The sequence below is a fragment of the Pyrgilauda ruficollis genome, unplaced genomic scaffold (assembly GCF_017590135.1).
Source record: "Pyrgilauda ruficollis isolate IOZ18807 unplaced genomic scaffold, ASM1759013v1 scaffold15, whole genome shotgun sequence".
NCBI lineage: Eukaryota > Metazoa > Chordata > Aves > Passeriformes > Passeridae > Pyrgilauda > Pyrgilauda ruficollis.
The window spans coordinates 16979873-16995136 of NW_024513654.1; positions in this window are offsets into that span (position 1 = coordinate 16979873).

Genomic DNA, 15264 nt, shown 5'->3' on the forward strand with positions numbered 1-15264 from the left:
AAAAAATACTTGGATAACACAGGAGGAATCTGGATTCTTGATAGATGATTAGAGCGGACAAGCTCTGGGTGTACCAGTGTGTGTTTATGGTTTGTATAATGAAGGACAAATAGGCAGCCCTGCCTCTATCCAACTGGAAATCTGTGTGTGATTAAGGAAGGGAGATGTGCTCCCTTCACTACCATTAAGTAGAGTTCTCCCTTATATCACTGTCATGGGCCAGAATCTGATTTAAACCACGTGCTGTAGCCAGTAACCTCAGATAAATCAGCACTTTGTGTCTTTCTAAGGTATTGTCTGTCATTGCAAGGACATTTAACAAACTGCCTGTGTGGGAATTTCTTGTTTAATCTAAAGCAGAAATACAGACATCTTTGGGGTGGGAAGGCAGGAGTGAGACCAACAGGACTCATAACAAATATGTGAAAAGTATTAAAGTAGCCAAGACCTTGCACTGCAGGTGGTGGTCTGCATGCACATATAGGGGAGAAGTCCTCTGTGTGGAATGTCGGATGTACAGTGCAGGTGTACACGGCCAGACCACATCAGCTGGGCTCAGTGCTTTCTGCAGGGTGAGGGGCATGGTGACAGGGCTTCCTGCAGCTTCACACCACTGAGTGGCACTTTGCTGGCCCAGCTGGAAACTGGAGCCTAACCAGAACTACCCCAGCGTTGGTCATGGTCACACTGCTCTTTTGGGTGCTCCTGGTATTGTAGTAAGACTGTGCTGATCTTGTAGATCTTTCAGGCTCAGGTGGTTGTTTGATCTTTTGGTGGGATTGGCTGGAGGATTATATGCTTAAAATTCACAGATGTCTTTTTCATTTTGCTGCAGATTTAGATAAGAAATTTTATGAGATACAGATTTCAGACAACTTTAGATGAACATTATTCCAAGCTGAGATCTCAGTCAGCTCCTGAGAAGGGCAGGGATGGGGCATCATAGGATGTTAGAATGATTTTGTTTCAAAGGAACTTTAAAGGTCCTAGTCCAAACTCCCTGAAATAAGCAGGGACACCTTCAATTAGATCAGGTTGCTCAGAATCCCATCCAGCCTGACCCTGAGTGTTTCCATCAAGGGAGGAGTCATGTACCACTTCTCAGTAGAGTGAGAGTATATATATGTATGTATAGAAAATTAGTGTGGACAGCTGGGATTTTTTTTGTCTATTGCCTCTTCAAATGCAAAATCTTCAGCTGTGATCCAAGGGGAATAAGTGCTTTGTGTTCAGGTGCAGCACAGGGGAGACGTGTGCTGCTCCTTAGACCTTGGTTATTCATTCAGATACAACTGCATCTGTATTTTGCGTTTCGGCTGCTGAATATTTTAAGCAACCAAAATGAAGTGTGCCAAAGAGGACACTTCAGAGGGTGTCAGAGAGGGAATAGACATGTTATGTGCAGCGTGTGTCTCTTGTTAAATGCTGTTAATTGCCTAGGCTGGGCAGCCTGCTGTTCCCTGGTAGGTCTCTGCTGGGATCCCAGCCTTTGCTCCTCTTCTGCAATGGAAACATTTCTCCCTTATTTATTTTTGCGTGAGAAAACATGTTTCCATTCTGAGCCTCTAGATACCACTCAAGTGCCCCCCTGACCTCTCCTCGTGGGCCCAGCCCGTGTAAATGACCAGACGAAGGAATGTGGATGAAGGAAGTGCTATAAAGTAGAAATATTGCTGGCTCGTAAATTCCCTCCAGCACAGCAAGTTTTCAAAATAAACAGAGCTACAGTCGCATAGGACAGCATAACTCAGCGGTGCAAAATTCATCACTGGCTTTTGCAAAGGAGGGCAGCCTGAAACCAAAATTAAACTCCTCCAAGAGTGTTGTCTGCCCTGGCAACAGACCTACATTACATTTCCATATGGACTTCACCTGACTTTGTTCTCCAGGTTATTCCCCTCTTCGAAACTTGTACCAGGCTGAATTCAGGGTGGGAAGCTGAGCTGCAGTTCTTACTCTAGTCACTGGGATGTGGTGGTCTTCATATCCTCTGAGTGGCTTTTATAAAAATTCACAAGTTTTGGTATTCCTGTGTTCCTCCAGTCTGCAGCATGAATGTATCTGTAGCTCCAGCACCTGAGAGCCCAGCCATGAGCACTGCCTGCTGCTGGATGCCAGGATTGCCGAGGTGTGCTGGTGCCTCCCTGCTGCTGGATCTGCTCAGCTGCAGATCACTCTTGCTTCTGCTCCAGTGACACTTCTGTGTCTGTTTATGAGGGCTCAGGACCCCTAACTTCTGAAAAGATTGGCCAGGTGATTTCCAGGTGTTTGAAGAAGCAGCTTATGCACTGCACAGGTTGCTTCTAAGTGCAACATTCTGGTGTTTGCTATGCCATGAAAAGGAAGGTTTCTCCTTGGATTGGGAGCTTTTTGAAGAGAAATAAGTTTTCTCCTACCCCACTCTGACAAGTAGTGCACAAATGGACATCTGACAGCTTCCCAGAACCCATACCATGTCAAGAAGTGGGGTCAAACTGAGATTCCTCAAAACAAAATATTAATTTTGGAACATAAGTAAGAGCACATATCTCAGCTTCAGACACCAGTCCACTCAGAAGCCTGTCATAGGGTTCAAAGCAATGGAGTCAACATGACTAGCAAGCAGAGACAGACTTACTTTTCAACAATTTTTTGGCTTGACTTTGGAAATTTTCAGAAATTGAATTTAAGGAACTTTTGGTGAGCTTGCACTGCTTGTTGAAATATATTCCATTCTGACACAAAACATACTGCCTTTCCACTGAGACCCAGTATCCTCCTGCTCTTCTCCCCTGACTCTGCTTTTCTTATCTAAAAGAATTTCGTTTGTTTATTTAGTAAAAAATTGAATGTTTCCAAGGGCACTGAGACTTTTTTCTCTTCACCAAGAGCTCAAATATCTACTGAAAAAGCTTTGATGAGAATTTTTCAATCAGAGTCAATGAAAAAAGGGATGGAGGAGGAAATGATGATTTTTTTTTTTCCTTTTAAAGCGCACAAGAGAGTTCCTTGAGTTCAGTTGTGGGAATAAAGAAGAAAGTGACTGCCTTTGATCTGAAGGGAATCCTATAGTTTTCCTGAATTTTGCCAGCTGCTCCAATTCTGCACTTCCACTCAGACAAAACCCTACATTATGACTGAGCCTGAAACCAATGTAAACAATCATCTGCCCTTTTACCCCTGCTGTTAGAAGATGGAGTACCAGTGGAGCTGAGAATTTACTCAATACATCTAAATGAAGTGTAACCTTCCAGAGTTAGATAGCACCAGCTAGATAACCCTGTTCAAGTGGAAATGGATGAAGGATGACACTGAAGATTGCATGACGGGGCTGTAGCTGACAGTCCTACTTGTGACTTCTGTGCTAACTGCACTGGACATGTTAACACCAAAAGGTTTGTTATTACCAGATCTAGAAAAACTCCCCAAAAGACTAGCTGAAAGTTTTGTCTGTAAGTGAGGGAGAAGAGATTCATCATGCCATAGACCGTATCATGCAAGAACAAGTTATTGATAAATGGATGAAGAATAAATTGAGGCTGCAATTAAGAGAAAGTCCTTAACATTTCAAGCAGGCTTTGAAAGACTCTGTCAGCAGACTGGATTAAAGAGGTGTGGAATAAAAGGGTTATTTGTGTGATTATGGGATCTGACTCAGACCAGATCTTTCCTTGGAGTCCACAAACCCTGATGTACTTTTTAACCCACACAGTTTTATAGCTTTTAGAAATTAGATGTTTTCTATGGCAGTGAGAGAGAGTACCTAGTTTTGGCCACACAGGAATGCTGAAAGAGCAGTCTGATAGATCCCACAGAATAAAGCACACAGACAGCAGATATTTCTAAGCCCTCTTTACTGAGGATGAGATGTCTCGGGCAGTATCTTGCAAAGGTGCAGGTTCCACATGCCCAAGGACATTGCTAGTGCTTACATGTCTCTAAGGGCTGTGTGGGACCCAGTCTTCCAGCAGGTGCTTCCAGGGAAGTGGAGCATGTGGAAAGAGCGGGATGAGAAAAAGGAGAGGTAGAACAGAGGCAGAACAGGACGATGACGAGGGAAAAGGAAGGGAGAAGTAGGGAACTGGAGGAAAAAAATTAGAAAAATGTGGAAATGAACTAAGAGTAAATGTGCAAGGTGAGCAAAGAGAAGGATGAGAGGGTGGCAGAAATAAAAAATATAGGGAGATTAGATGGGCCAGCTGCAGAGCATGCCATAAACCACCTCTGGGCTTGCAGATAGTGGAAATTATGGAAGATGACTTCTCTGACTCAGGTCCTAGTGCAAGTACCATGTAACTCTTGCTCATCTGTCTGTGCCACTGCCTCACAGCAGTGTTCTGCTTTGGTTCTTGCTCTGGGCTGCTTTCCCTGATGAGCATGACCCTCTCTCTTCCAGCCTCACAGCCCTAGCAGAGTAAATGTTTGGGAAATTCCTATCCCTCTTGTTTTGTAGCATCTGGAGTTAGGGCTGAATAAAGCCCTTCAGGCTGGGAGGTTTTGGAAGGAAGCCCCAAACTCACTGGGCCCTTTGCCAGTGAGTTAATCCATTCAGTATTGACCCTTCTAGAAGCAGCAGTCCCAGGCCACCAAGGATCTGATAGCCTTGAACTCTCCATGCCTGGAACTGCGCTTGCTGCTTTTTAGCGCTGATCTCTTCCCAGCAACTTTCCCCCAAGGACCCAGAAGGCAAAGCAGGGGCAGTACAGACCAGCCACATCAGTTCTCATTCTCTCAGCCAGTGCAGCTGTCATTGTGTCAGTCAGGACAGAAGTGCTGTGCCATGTGCTTCAGACACTTTTGTTTCAGTTGCCCATGCCAGGAACTCCACACTTCCCTACAGATACACCAGGGTCTCTCCAGGGCCATTGGCTGTGAGCTGCACAGGTCACTGCAGCATCCCTGACCCCTTTGCCCCACGTGTGGGGCTGGATCAGGCTGGGCTGGGTGAGCTGAAGGCACAGAGCAGTAAGGGGCACTGGCTGAGCTCGTGTTCAGTGGGAGTGTGTTCGTGGAGGTTTCGGGCAGCACAAGCATGCCAGGGCAGATCACTGCAGTGTGCAAGAGCTGAGCTGTACGCATGGCTTGCGTCCCATGAGGGACTTGGGGTCAGTTCCATGGCTTGGAGTAGGTAAATGGAAGACAGGGAATTAATTATCTCTGGCAACATCCGAAAATCTCTCAGTTTTCACAAGGAGCCATTGTAGCTGAGGCTCACTGCAGCTACAGCGGTCATCCTCACCACTTGAGAGCCTGGGCTTAGCCTTGCCTTTAGTACAGTCTTCTGAGTAATCCCAAATTCTGTAAACAGCTCTCAGTGCCATAGTGCTTCTCCAGCAGCTGTTTTCCAAAGGCTGGAATGTTCACACCAGCCAGCAGGACCTGGCACCACTCATCCTGCAGCAAGCAAGACTTGGCCTTCCAGACACTGCTTCACCCAAATGAAAGGACACTCTTGCAGCCATTATTCAGAATAACACTCTGCTTTGGTTCTTCCATCCTTAAAATGGGAATTAAACACGAGGATAGAATCCTCTGTGTGGGATTTGGATTTCTAATGCTGTTTGGAACAGCTCACGTGCAGCGTGCCTGTCAGATGATAAGAAGCTTGAGACCCAAGTATTTCCGAGATGGCAGCTGGAGGCCAGGAGGCACCCCACAGACCTACAATGAACATTGCACAGCAATGTCTACACAGAGATATGTTTGATGCAGCCAACCCATCTGCTTTCTTCTTCACCTGTATTGTGGACAGCTCTCAGGCAGGCTCACTCTCATGGCACATGTTAGGAGGAGTGCAAAGAAGCATCTGCCACCTGGGTTTTTCTTCCACAAATAAAAGCTAAGCCCAAGGGTTTTTATGACCTTTAAACAACTTACACTTGCTCCTGCATCGCAGCTGCAGGCAGTCCACCTGGTCAGGGTGTTTGCTTGGGAGGAAAAAGCTACCTTCTGTGGGAGATCTGAAAAGCTTTTGTTTCCACATCAGATCTCCTGTTTGAGAGTGCATGCAACACCTCCAAGAAATGTAAAAGGGAAAACTACAGCCCCCATGGAACCAATGAGGCTGTAAATCCAGAGAAAATCTTCTTGTGTCATTTACGAGCCAGCACATCAGATACTGGCCTCTTGTGCAGAGTGGCTTGGTCCAGGCACATTCCTTCTCCTCTTTTCCTCGGTTACAAGAGAAGGAGACATTTGCTGTGGTGTTATTCTGGGAAAAGAGATTACAAAAAACCAGGATTTGTGTCCTTAGTTGGGCACACTGCACAAAGTAATTTTGTTCTTCTTCTCCTCAAGAAAAGCTAGTAGGCTATAATTTGCTAACTGGACATAGGGAGAAAGACCATTGTAACCTCACAGATGTAGTATTCTGGGACTGATCTTTCAAGCCTAAAGTCTCTCTTTCCTCTGAGTTCCCTTTCTGGTGCCTGCTGTCTTAGTAGCTCTACCATTTGGGCTTTTTCAGTGAGGTTATTGATAAGTATTTATTTATATTTATTGCACAGGGATATTGCCATGAGCTCCTGCTGGGCAAGGAAAGGACAATACTATTCTTGTTTCCAGGTGTTCTTGATTTTATCTTCAGGGCAGACATTTATAATTCTATAAATTCCAACTGCAGTTTTTCAGATATTGCAGGAGCTAAAAAAGGCTGTTTATAATCAGGGTGGGGTGGGGGAGGAAGTTGGATTTTGTTTTTTCAGGGAGAACAGTGCAAAATTTTTCAAAAACCAGAGTCAATATCCACAGTTCTTTCTTTCTACTGAAGTTTCTGATTCCCTGCTAAAATCAAATGATGCGAAACCTGCTTGAAACCGCTGAAATCAGTGGGATGTTAGGAGCTTCACATCCTTCTTGGAGCTGAGCCCAGACTCTGGGCCATGTGCTGGGAGGGCTTGCTGCAGGGAGCTTCAGCCATGCTTGCCCTCCACTCTTGAGCATCTGCTCTTGAGCATGGCTGGAGAGAGGATTCTGAGCTGCACAGACCTTTGATCTGAAATAATGTGGCCTTTGTACTGCTCCCATGCATCTTCCTTTGCATCCTCTGCATCTGTGACTGGCTCTGTCAGCTGTTTGTGCTCTGGCAGTGAGGTCTGCCTGCTCTGTGACACACCAGGCTCAGGAACCACACCAGACCTGCCCCCAGGCACCACTGAGGGAGCTGCACCAGGGCAGGGTGAGAGCACCAGGCAGACTTGTGCCGGGCACCTCACTGCACGTGGGGAATGTCCAGCTGTGAAGCTCTAACAGATGTTGACACCTCTGTGCTGTGTTTGCTCTGCAAAATGGGAGTGGGGCCAAGGATCAGTCCTTCCACCTGGGATACACTGTCAGAGCTTTGTGTACATGCTAAATTAACACACACCAAAAAAAGTTGTAGTAAACCGCGCTGCAGATGCTGGGGAATTGATTGTATGCATGTGTGAAGGGGGTGAGTATGCCAAGTTTAAACACCTACTTTATTCCCTTGTGGGAGACTGACTTTCTTAGAGCTTAACTTAATTTATATGTCATGTTCTTAGGGCTTAGCTTAATGGACATGTCACAAAACAAGAAGGTGGTGCAGGGGTTTGAATACATATACACGCATTTTGAGTTAGTTCTTTTTCCTGAAAATGTGAGCAATCACTGGAGATTAGAAGAAATGCAAAACTATCTCACAAATTTTCTTCTAAATTGGCTTGTTTAGATCTCAGTGTTTTTATGGAATGAAGCAAGTTCTGAGGAACCAATTCTTGCAGCCATATAGTTGTGAATATACTGATTTTTCTGAGGTTAGTAGTTTTGAGCAACTCCTTAAAATGAGATTACAAACCCTACACATATGCTTTTTTCAAATGTTTGCCATTTGCACATTTGTGTTCCAGTCTGGTCAATTAAAATCATGACTAAATTTGTTGACATGAAATTCAGTCTGTATGAATTCCTTACCTATACGGTCTTTGCCAGGTTGAAAATGGCATACAAACTGCTTTTGGTGAGCTAACAAATCCACAAAAGCTTAAAAGTATAAAATCATAGCAGCAAATCTCAGTGCCTTTTTGTGAACTGAGAGAGAGCAACAACAAGAGCAACATTTTTAGGACTCATTATATAGGAGAATGAAATAACATGGACATTTATCATTTGGTTGTGTGGGTCAAAGAGGAAACAGAAACCATCTCCAGAGAGGAATATTGTAAAGTAGTAAATTAGCATAAATAGATTTTTTACACTCCAGAAGAGAGGATTTAAAAGTAGAGACATTAGGAAGGAAAGATTTCTGATGGTAAGTCATATTGGACTATAGAAAGACCTCCTGAGGGAAGAAATAGAAGCTGAATCTCTAAAAACTTTTAAGCACCAATTGAACACAATGGCAATAAATCTTCAATCAGAAACAATCCTGCACTGTGAGAAAAAAGGGCTAGATGGCTTTACTGTACTTCTCCATGTCTGGTAACTGAACTACTCTGATGCTTTTTGTGGAAGGTTGAAGTTTTATAAGCAGCTGGGGATCCATTATGTTGAATGATACTGTAGGAGTACCAACTGGTCTTACTCCCTCAGTGTTTTGGTAGGAATGGTGATAATCTCCTGAAACATGTATTCTAACCCAAAATGCTGAAGCAGAAAGAGGAAGAGTAGCTACAGCCACAAGACCAGAGCTGCTCAAAGGAGGACAAATGACTAGCTGATATTTCTGCTAGCGTGCTGGGGGCGTGGCAGGTCATGGGTGTGTCCTTCAGGGCCTCATTTCTGGCTGAGTGTTTCCCTCTAAGTGAGCAAAAGTTTAGGAGCTGGCTTTGAAAACCGCAGTTATGCAAAAAAAAAAAAAAAAAAAAAAAAAAAAAAAACCTTAGCTATTGGTTTTAAGTTCCAGGAAAGTTCTGAGTAAAACTCCACTCCAGCAAGTGAGCAAATTATTGCATTCTGTGTTTCCCAATCTCCATACCCCAGTTAGGCCTGGACCTGAAAGACACATGTTCTTGTCGTGTGAGTGACATGCATCTTAAGTGATGTTAATGATTGTTTATTGCAAACGAAACATTTTTGCCATCTGGCAACTTTACACAATGAATGTCAGAACAGTTCCAGCAAATGAAATGTTTCCATCACCACAAACAATCCATTTGCTGGATCTTACTTCAATGTGAGAAAAATAAACCTGCCCACAGCCCAGAAACAAATCTCTAAACTAGATTTAATTTATCTGCCTCATCAGCAGGCAGGTATTTCCTGAATATGCTGCCCTAATGCCTGGCTCTGGGCACATAGCACACTAGCCTTTTCCTCACACATCCTTTTTTTCTTTGCTCAGTTTTTATCTTACCTATTATTCTGGGCTTTTATGTGATGTGGCTCTGTGGTTATCCTTGTGTGATGTAACTCTGTGGTTCCTCTTGCCCAAGATGACTATATTCATTTTATGTGATATAACTCTGTGGTTCCTCTTGCCCAAGATGACTATATTCAGAGTTTTAATTGTCTCTAGGACTTTTAAAAAGCAACACTACAAGAATGGAATTTTTTTTTTCAATCATAAAAAAGGCATTTATAAAAATTTAAATTTTCAGATTTTTCCTAAATATTTGCAGAAAGGAAAAAGTTAAGAAAGAGGGGAAAAGGGCGGGGGGGGGGGGAGGGGGAAAGGGGAAAAAAAAAAAGGAAAAGGAGCAAGAAGCAGCCTTTGAAAAGCCGGTGGAGGAGCGGCTGTGGCGGTGTTTCCCGGCCGGAGCGCTCTCCCGGCACTAGAGGGCCCCCGGGACACGCGGCCGGAGGCGCCCGCGCTGCGGAGCGGCTGCCGCGGCTCCGGGCTCGCACCTGCCCTTCGGTTTGAACAGGGATCCGGGATCTGCCTTTGGCCTGGACTTCCCGAAGCCCTATCCCTGTTTGCTTTGCATCGCAGAGCTGTCTCTGAATGTGTGAAGGAGATTGTTTTAGGATGCAAAAAAAGTCATAAAATTAACTCCAGAAGGGCACATAATCCTCTTGCTAAATAGCAATTGAGTTCTTACGGCAAGACTGCAGCTAGACTTAAAAAAAAAAAAAAAAAAAAAAAAAGGAAAAGAACCCTTAAAATGGAATGGAATGACTGCTTTGCTCTGTAGATCTGTTCTTATATTCACCTCGCAAGTTGTTAATACAGAAAAAAGCCTGGTCTTTGTTGAGGAAGAATGCAGCTGGGAAGTTTGTTTCAGAGTCTGAAAATCCCCAAAGTCTATAGATATTTGGTTTGTGGTGTTTTGTTCATGCCTATCTTAGATTAAAAGCAAATAATAACAGACGGAAAAAAAATCCCAAGAGGCACATGACTCGTATTTGATTAGTCAAATGAAAGCCTGAAAGAAATGAGATGGGTGTTGCAAGGACCCCAACTATTCTGACCTGAACACTGGGCTAAATCTTTTCCCTGCAGACTCTTAAACCGTTTCACTTCTAATGCTCTTGTTGTCTGTGCATCACTTTCCCATGGAGAGAGTGTAAAGGCAGAGCTGAGCTCGGCCCTGGCCAGACCTCCCAGGTACCTCCTCTTGCTGGGAATAGAGGACCTTTACTGCTGAGGTCCTCGTTCCTTGCAGTGGCCTGCAAGCTCAGTGAACCTGAACAGTCCAAGCGAAACCCAAGCAAAGCCACACAGTTTGAAACACTCTTGGAATAAAACCCCCTCCCTGGTGTCAGCGTGGTGCTCAGAGGGAGAGGCAGAGCACGGCAAACTTGGCTCTGCTTTTCCCCAAGCTTTCAGGAAACTCCTTGCAGTGAGGCCAAGAGCTATGTTCATAACAAAACTTAAACCCAAGCAAAATTTATCACGTTTTGAGTTTCTTCATGAAAGGTTAGACCAAGTTGTGATGCACTCTTCTGGGATAAAAGAAGAGATGGAGTCTGCCCTTAAGGGCTGATTTCATATCCACTGAAATCACATGCAAAACTCCCAGGAAAGCAAGCCTAAACTTTTAAATACTGCTACAAAAGCAGCTACCACAATTCTCTGTCATTCTAGTTAACCATCTATAAACAGTTACTCACTTGACCTCTATTTGATCTCTCCCTCTGCCCTCCAAGGAATCTTTCAGGGCCAACATACATTATGGATATGTCTGTGTACATGAATGTTGGAGGCTATTTTACTACTATGAGAACAGATCTCTTGCAATTCTATCTGAAATCTGGTTGTTTGGGGAAATTGTTTTTTCTTTCTACAGACAAATCCAACAAACGACTTCTCTTAGTTTATACTGGTCTGCTGAAAATACTTAATTGCTCTAAGTACACAGGATCTTTGTAAAGGATGATTTTGGAATCCTGCCATGGCAATAAGAAGGGAAAATAGTTGTAACACTTGAAACGAGAAGGTCAAAGACAGGAGTCAAGAAAGATCTCCAACCCACACTACAGTTGTCCTTTTCTAGCTGTTGCTTGAATGTGCAGCAAGATGACAAAGTCTTCAAGCTTTCACCTGATTAATAGTCTTGGGGGAAAAACATTCTGTAGGAATGCTGCAAGAGTAAGACTGCTATTTTAAAAAAAGAATTCTTAAGCAAAACAAAAATGACAGTAAGGTGAAAGTAAGTTAAGGTCATATAGTAGCTAAAGGAAGAATTTTATATGGATGCATTGGTTTGGTTGGGTTGATTTTGTAGGTTTTTTTCTTGGTTTTGATTTTTTTTTTATATGATAAAGAATTTCAGAGTTAAGTCATGAAATAATATAGATGCATAGAAATATTGAAGCACATAAAAGTACTCTTAACTCTGCACACTAAGGATAGAATGCACTAGCTAATATAAATTTTAACATTTTAGCATCTCTCCTTTCCTTCCTGTCACAGTATCATACAATAAGGAAATTAGCTGTATAAACATGCTTTAAAAAACATAGTCTTGAAAAAAAAAAAATCTGCATCTAGAGATTATACTAAACTGCTGTAGTCATTATCGTGTGGGCTAATAGATGCCCAAACAGAGAAATAAAGTTGATTTTTTATCTTTGTGGTGCAGTCTAATAACCTAATAAATACAGATTTCTAATGTAATTTTCCTTAACTCTAGAACCTAAAGTAATGTGTTGTAATGTATTTTACTTGAAATTGTCGAGAAGCACTGTTTACCTTAGTTCCACTTAAATACAGATTCTGTGTGAACACTATGGCCATCCAAAAAAGTGGTGCATTTAGTTACAGATAACAAGTTCAGGAAACTTTAAGGAAGATCTCAGTGAAATTGCATTAGTGAGAACAAGGTGAAAACAAGGTTACTATTTTCCAACTGAGGACATTCAATTTAATTCTTGACTCACACAAAAATTTCTTAGTTGTGCTGGCCAGAAATGGCTTGTTTTGGACATAATCTATGGGAGTTTAAAACAGCTTCAGATAATGATTTCATTGCTGTGTTATGCCAGTCTAAAATTATAAGTAACAGAAATGTTGCCATCTCCTCATTTAAGAGGAAATGTAATTTGATACAAACTCACTAAAAATTTGGAGTATTTTATTATTAAAAAAGGCTGTCTCAAGCTGTGTTGAAGTCAACAGTAGGTCTATTTAAGGTTTCTGAATTCATCCTTTCTTTGTTAGCATTCAGATAAAAGATTGAATTTACTGGCTATTAAGGAGTTCTGGCTGCAGCTGTTTGAGGGGAGAAGGGGGAGAGGGAGATATTCAGCCACCCAGATCATTGAGGGGTGTAGGCTGGATTTTTTGAGCATTCAGATAAACACTGGTCAATTCTGTGGGAATTAACATTAAGTTGAAACGAATTTTTCAAGGAATTTAACACTTGGCAAGTCATTTGACTTTCCTTTTAAATGTTCGATTCGTTCAGATCTCCCTGAGTTCCTAGTTCTAGTTTGGGGCGGGGGTAAACCACGAGACTCACATTGAGAAGGGGTTATGATGTTTTGTTTTTTTACTTTATGTTGCTTAAACCTTAAGCTCGTAAGTTGTTGTATCCTAGGCAGCAGTTTCTGCTTGACGGGAAGAAAAACCAAAAATCGTCGTTCATGAGAATCGCTCGGAGTTCATTCAGAAGGGCTCGATTGTTGCCTGGAGACCTCTTCTCCACCCAGGAGCAGGGTGACTGCGCGAAGCGGGCAGGCAGCGCCGGGCAGGGCTGGGGCGGTGCGGGCTCCGTCCCTCGCTGTCCCCGCTCCGCGGGCTCGGCTGCGCTCGCACCCAGCACCTCCCCTCCGCCCGGGGACACCGCCGGGACACGGCCTGTGCTGCTCCGGGAAACGGCCCTGCCCAAACAGCCCCGCTGTCCGCTCTCTGCCCGGCGGGGAGCGCCCCGGGCTGGGCACGCCGGGCGGGCAGGGACACACGGCGCGGAGCCCCCGCGGGTCGCCCGGCAGCCTGACAGGGGCTGGGTCAGCACGGCAGGGTGGCGGATCCACCAGGCTCCGGGGACTTTACCAAGTACCTGGACCCCCTTCCCTGCCCCTCCAGGATCCCCCTCCCGGGCTGGCTGCGGGGAGTCGGGAGGCTGTGGAGGGATGGTGCCGGGTGCGGTGTCCGGTCCTCCTGTCCCCCTCTCCTCGGGAGACTTGATGAGGGGGAGGAGGAGGACAGGCGAGGCTCAGGGGGACCGAGGCATCCTCCTGCCTTGTTGCTGGTTCACTCAGCTATCCCGAGGTGTAGAGGGAGCCCTTTCATCTGCGTGCTGTGACTCTTCGACTCAGCTCCGAAGGTGTGTGCAGACATTTCCTAGAACCCAACTAGTTTTCACCTTCAGTTACAACACGCCTGCATGTCTCGGGATGCCATGGGGGAGACTGCTACAAAGATTTGGCTCTGATTTCGTTCCACATTTATCCAGTCTCTTTGATTATATACTTGACATGTTTCTCTCTGTGGCAATAGCAACAGCAAAGACATGCTGTGTTTAAGTGTTATTACTCCAAGTAATTGTGACTCTAAGTGTGGTGTGGACATAACAGTGTCTCTGCTAAGTGCAGTGTGGATGTCCTCGTGTGCCAGTGGGAGCACTTGTGGGGACAGCAGCACTCCTAGCAGTGTTTGCAATTACAATGAGCTTCTCCCATCCCTGCAGAGTGTCACAACTGTCACGGCAGCAGTAGCCAGGCTCACGGCACTGGTTACAGTTATTGGTCCTTTCAGTGTATCAAGTTCGTGCACTACTGTGCTTCCTCACCTAAAAGAAAGGAGGGGATCTGGGAGCAAAATCAGCCTAAACAAATTCAGTGCTCTTTGGTAAGGAGGCGCTAAGAAATACAAATAACTAGATTTAGGGAGTTGGATGTGTGTCTTTGTCAGGCAGGGATCCTGTTCATCACCAAGCATCACTGGAAGCATTTCTCCTGCCCTTTAGAAACAATCTTTTCTCAGTGAAACTGCCACCGGTTAGCAAGATGCGACATTTGGACTCCAGTGTCCAGCCTTGTGCTCTGTGTCTGAGAGAACTAGTAGTTACCTAGGGTGCAAGACAACCATGCAGGTGCTTTTGGTGGCATCGTGTCCCTGTCCTTTAAGCACCTCCACACAAGGATTATCTGTACCCACTCAACCTGGCCCAGCCGAAGGCGCCTGTAATAAATGCAGCCAAGAGGAGTCCAAATTCAATCAAAGCTTCCGTGTTTATTTTAAATTTTTAATGGCAACAAACAGGGTCCAGTAGGCTTGGGCTGCAGACAGCGAGGACATGCTTAAGTTATTTACACTTGACAATACTGTAATAGCTGAGGGCAAGTGACACCCCTGGGCATCTGAGCTCTGCGGGGCAACTGGGGCTTTCAGCCCAGGTGCCAGGGAGTCCAGTGGCATCTGCAATACAAAGGAAGTGGAATGTTGGCAGCAAATGTACTACTGGGTTGATTTAATACAGTGAAGAGGTGGTGTTTAGGGCCAAACACGAAGAGGCAAAAAATAAAAGCTTCTCTCTCCTCTCTCTCTCCCTCTGCCTTTTCTCTCCTCAAACGCCCACATAAACTTCTGTGAAGATTCTTCATGCGAGGCACTGTACGCGATGTCCAGGGCGCCAGTGTAAACCTAAATTCTCGCCCACGAAAGTGAAGGGGAAGTTTTCTTCTCTCCCCGGTGTGAACTCTTAAGGGATGCATCCCATACCGCTATCCCGGTTCCAGCAGCTCTGCTTCAGGAGCCGCCGTGCCGGGGTGGCACAGTTTGGTGAGGAAACAACTTTCTTGCCCCGGCTGGGGCTGGATGGGTGGCGGTGATACCGGTCACCGCCGCAGCCCCGAGCCGCCGGTCCCGCGGGGGCTCGGAGCGCGGAGCTGGGGGGACAGACTGTGCCTGGCGAGAGGCTGACGGAGCGAAGCGAGAAGCCC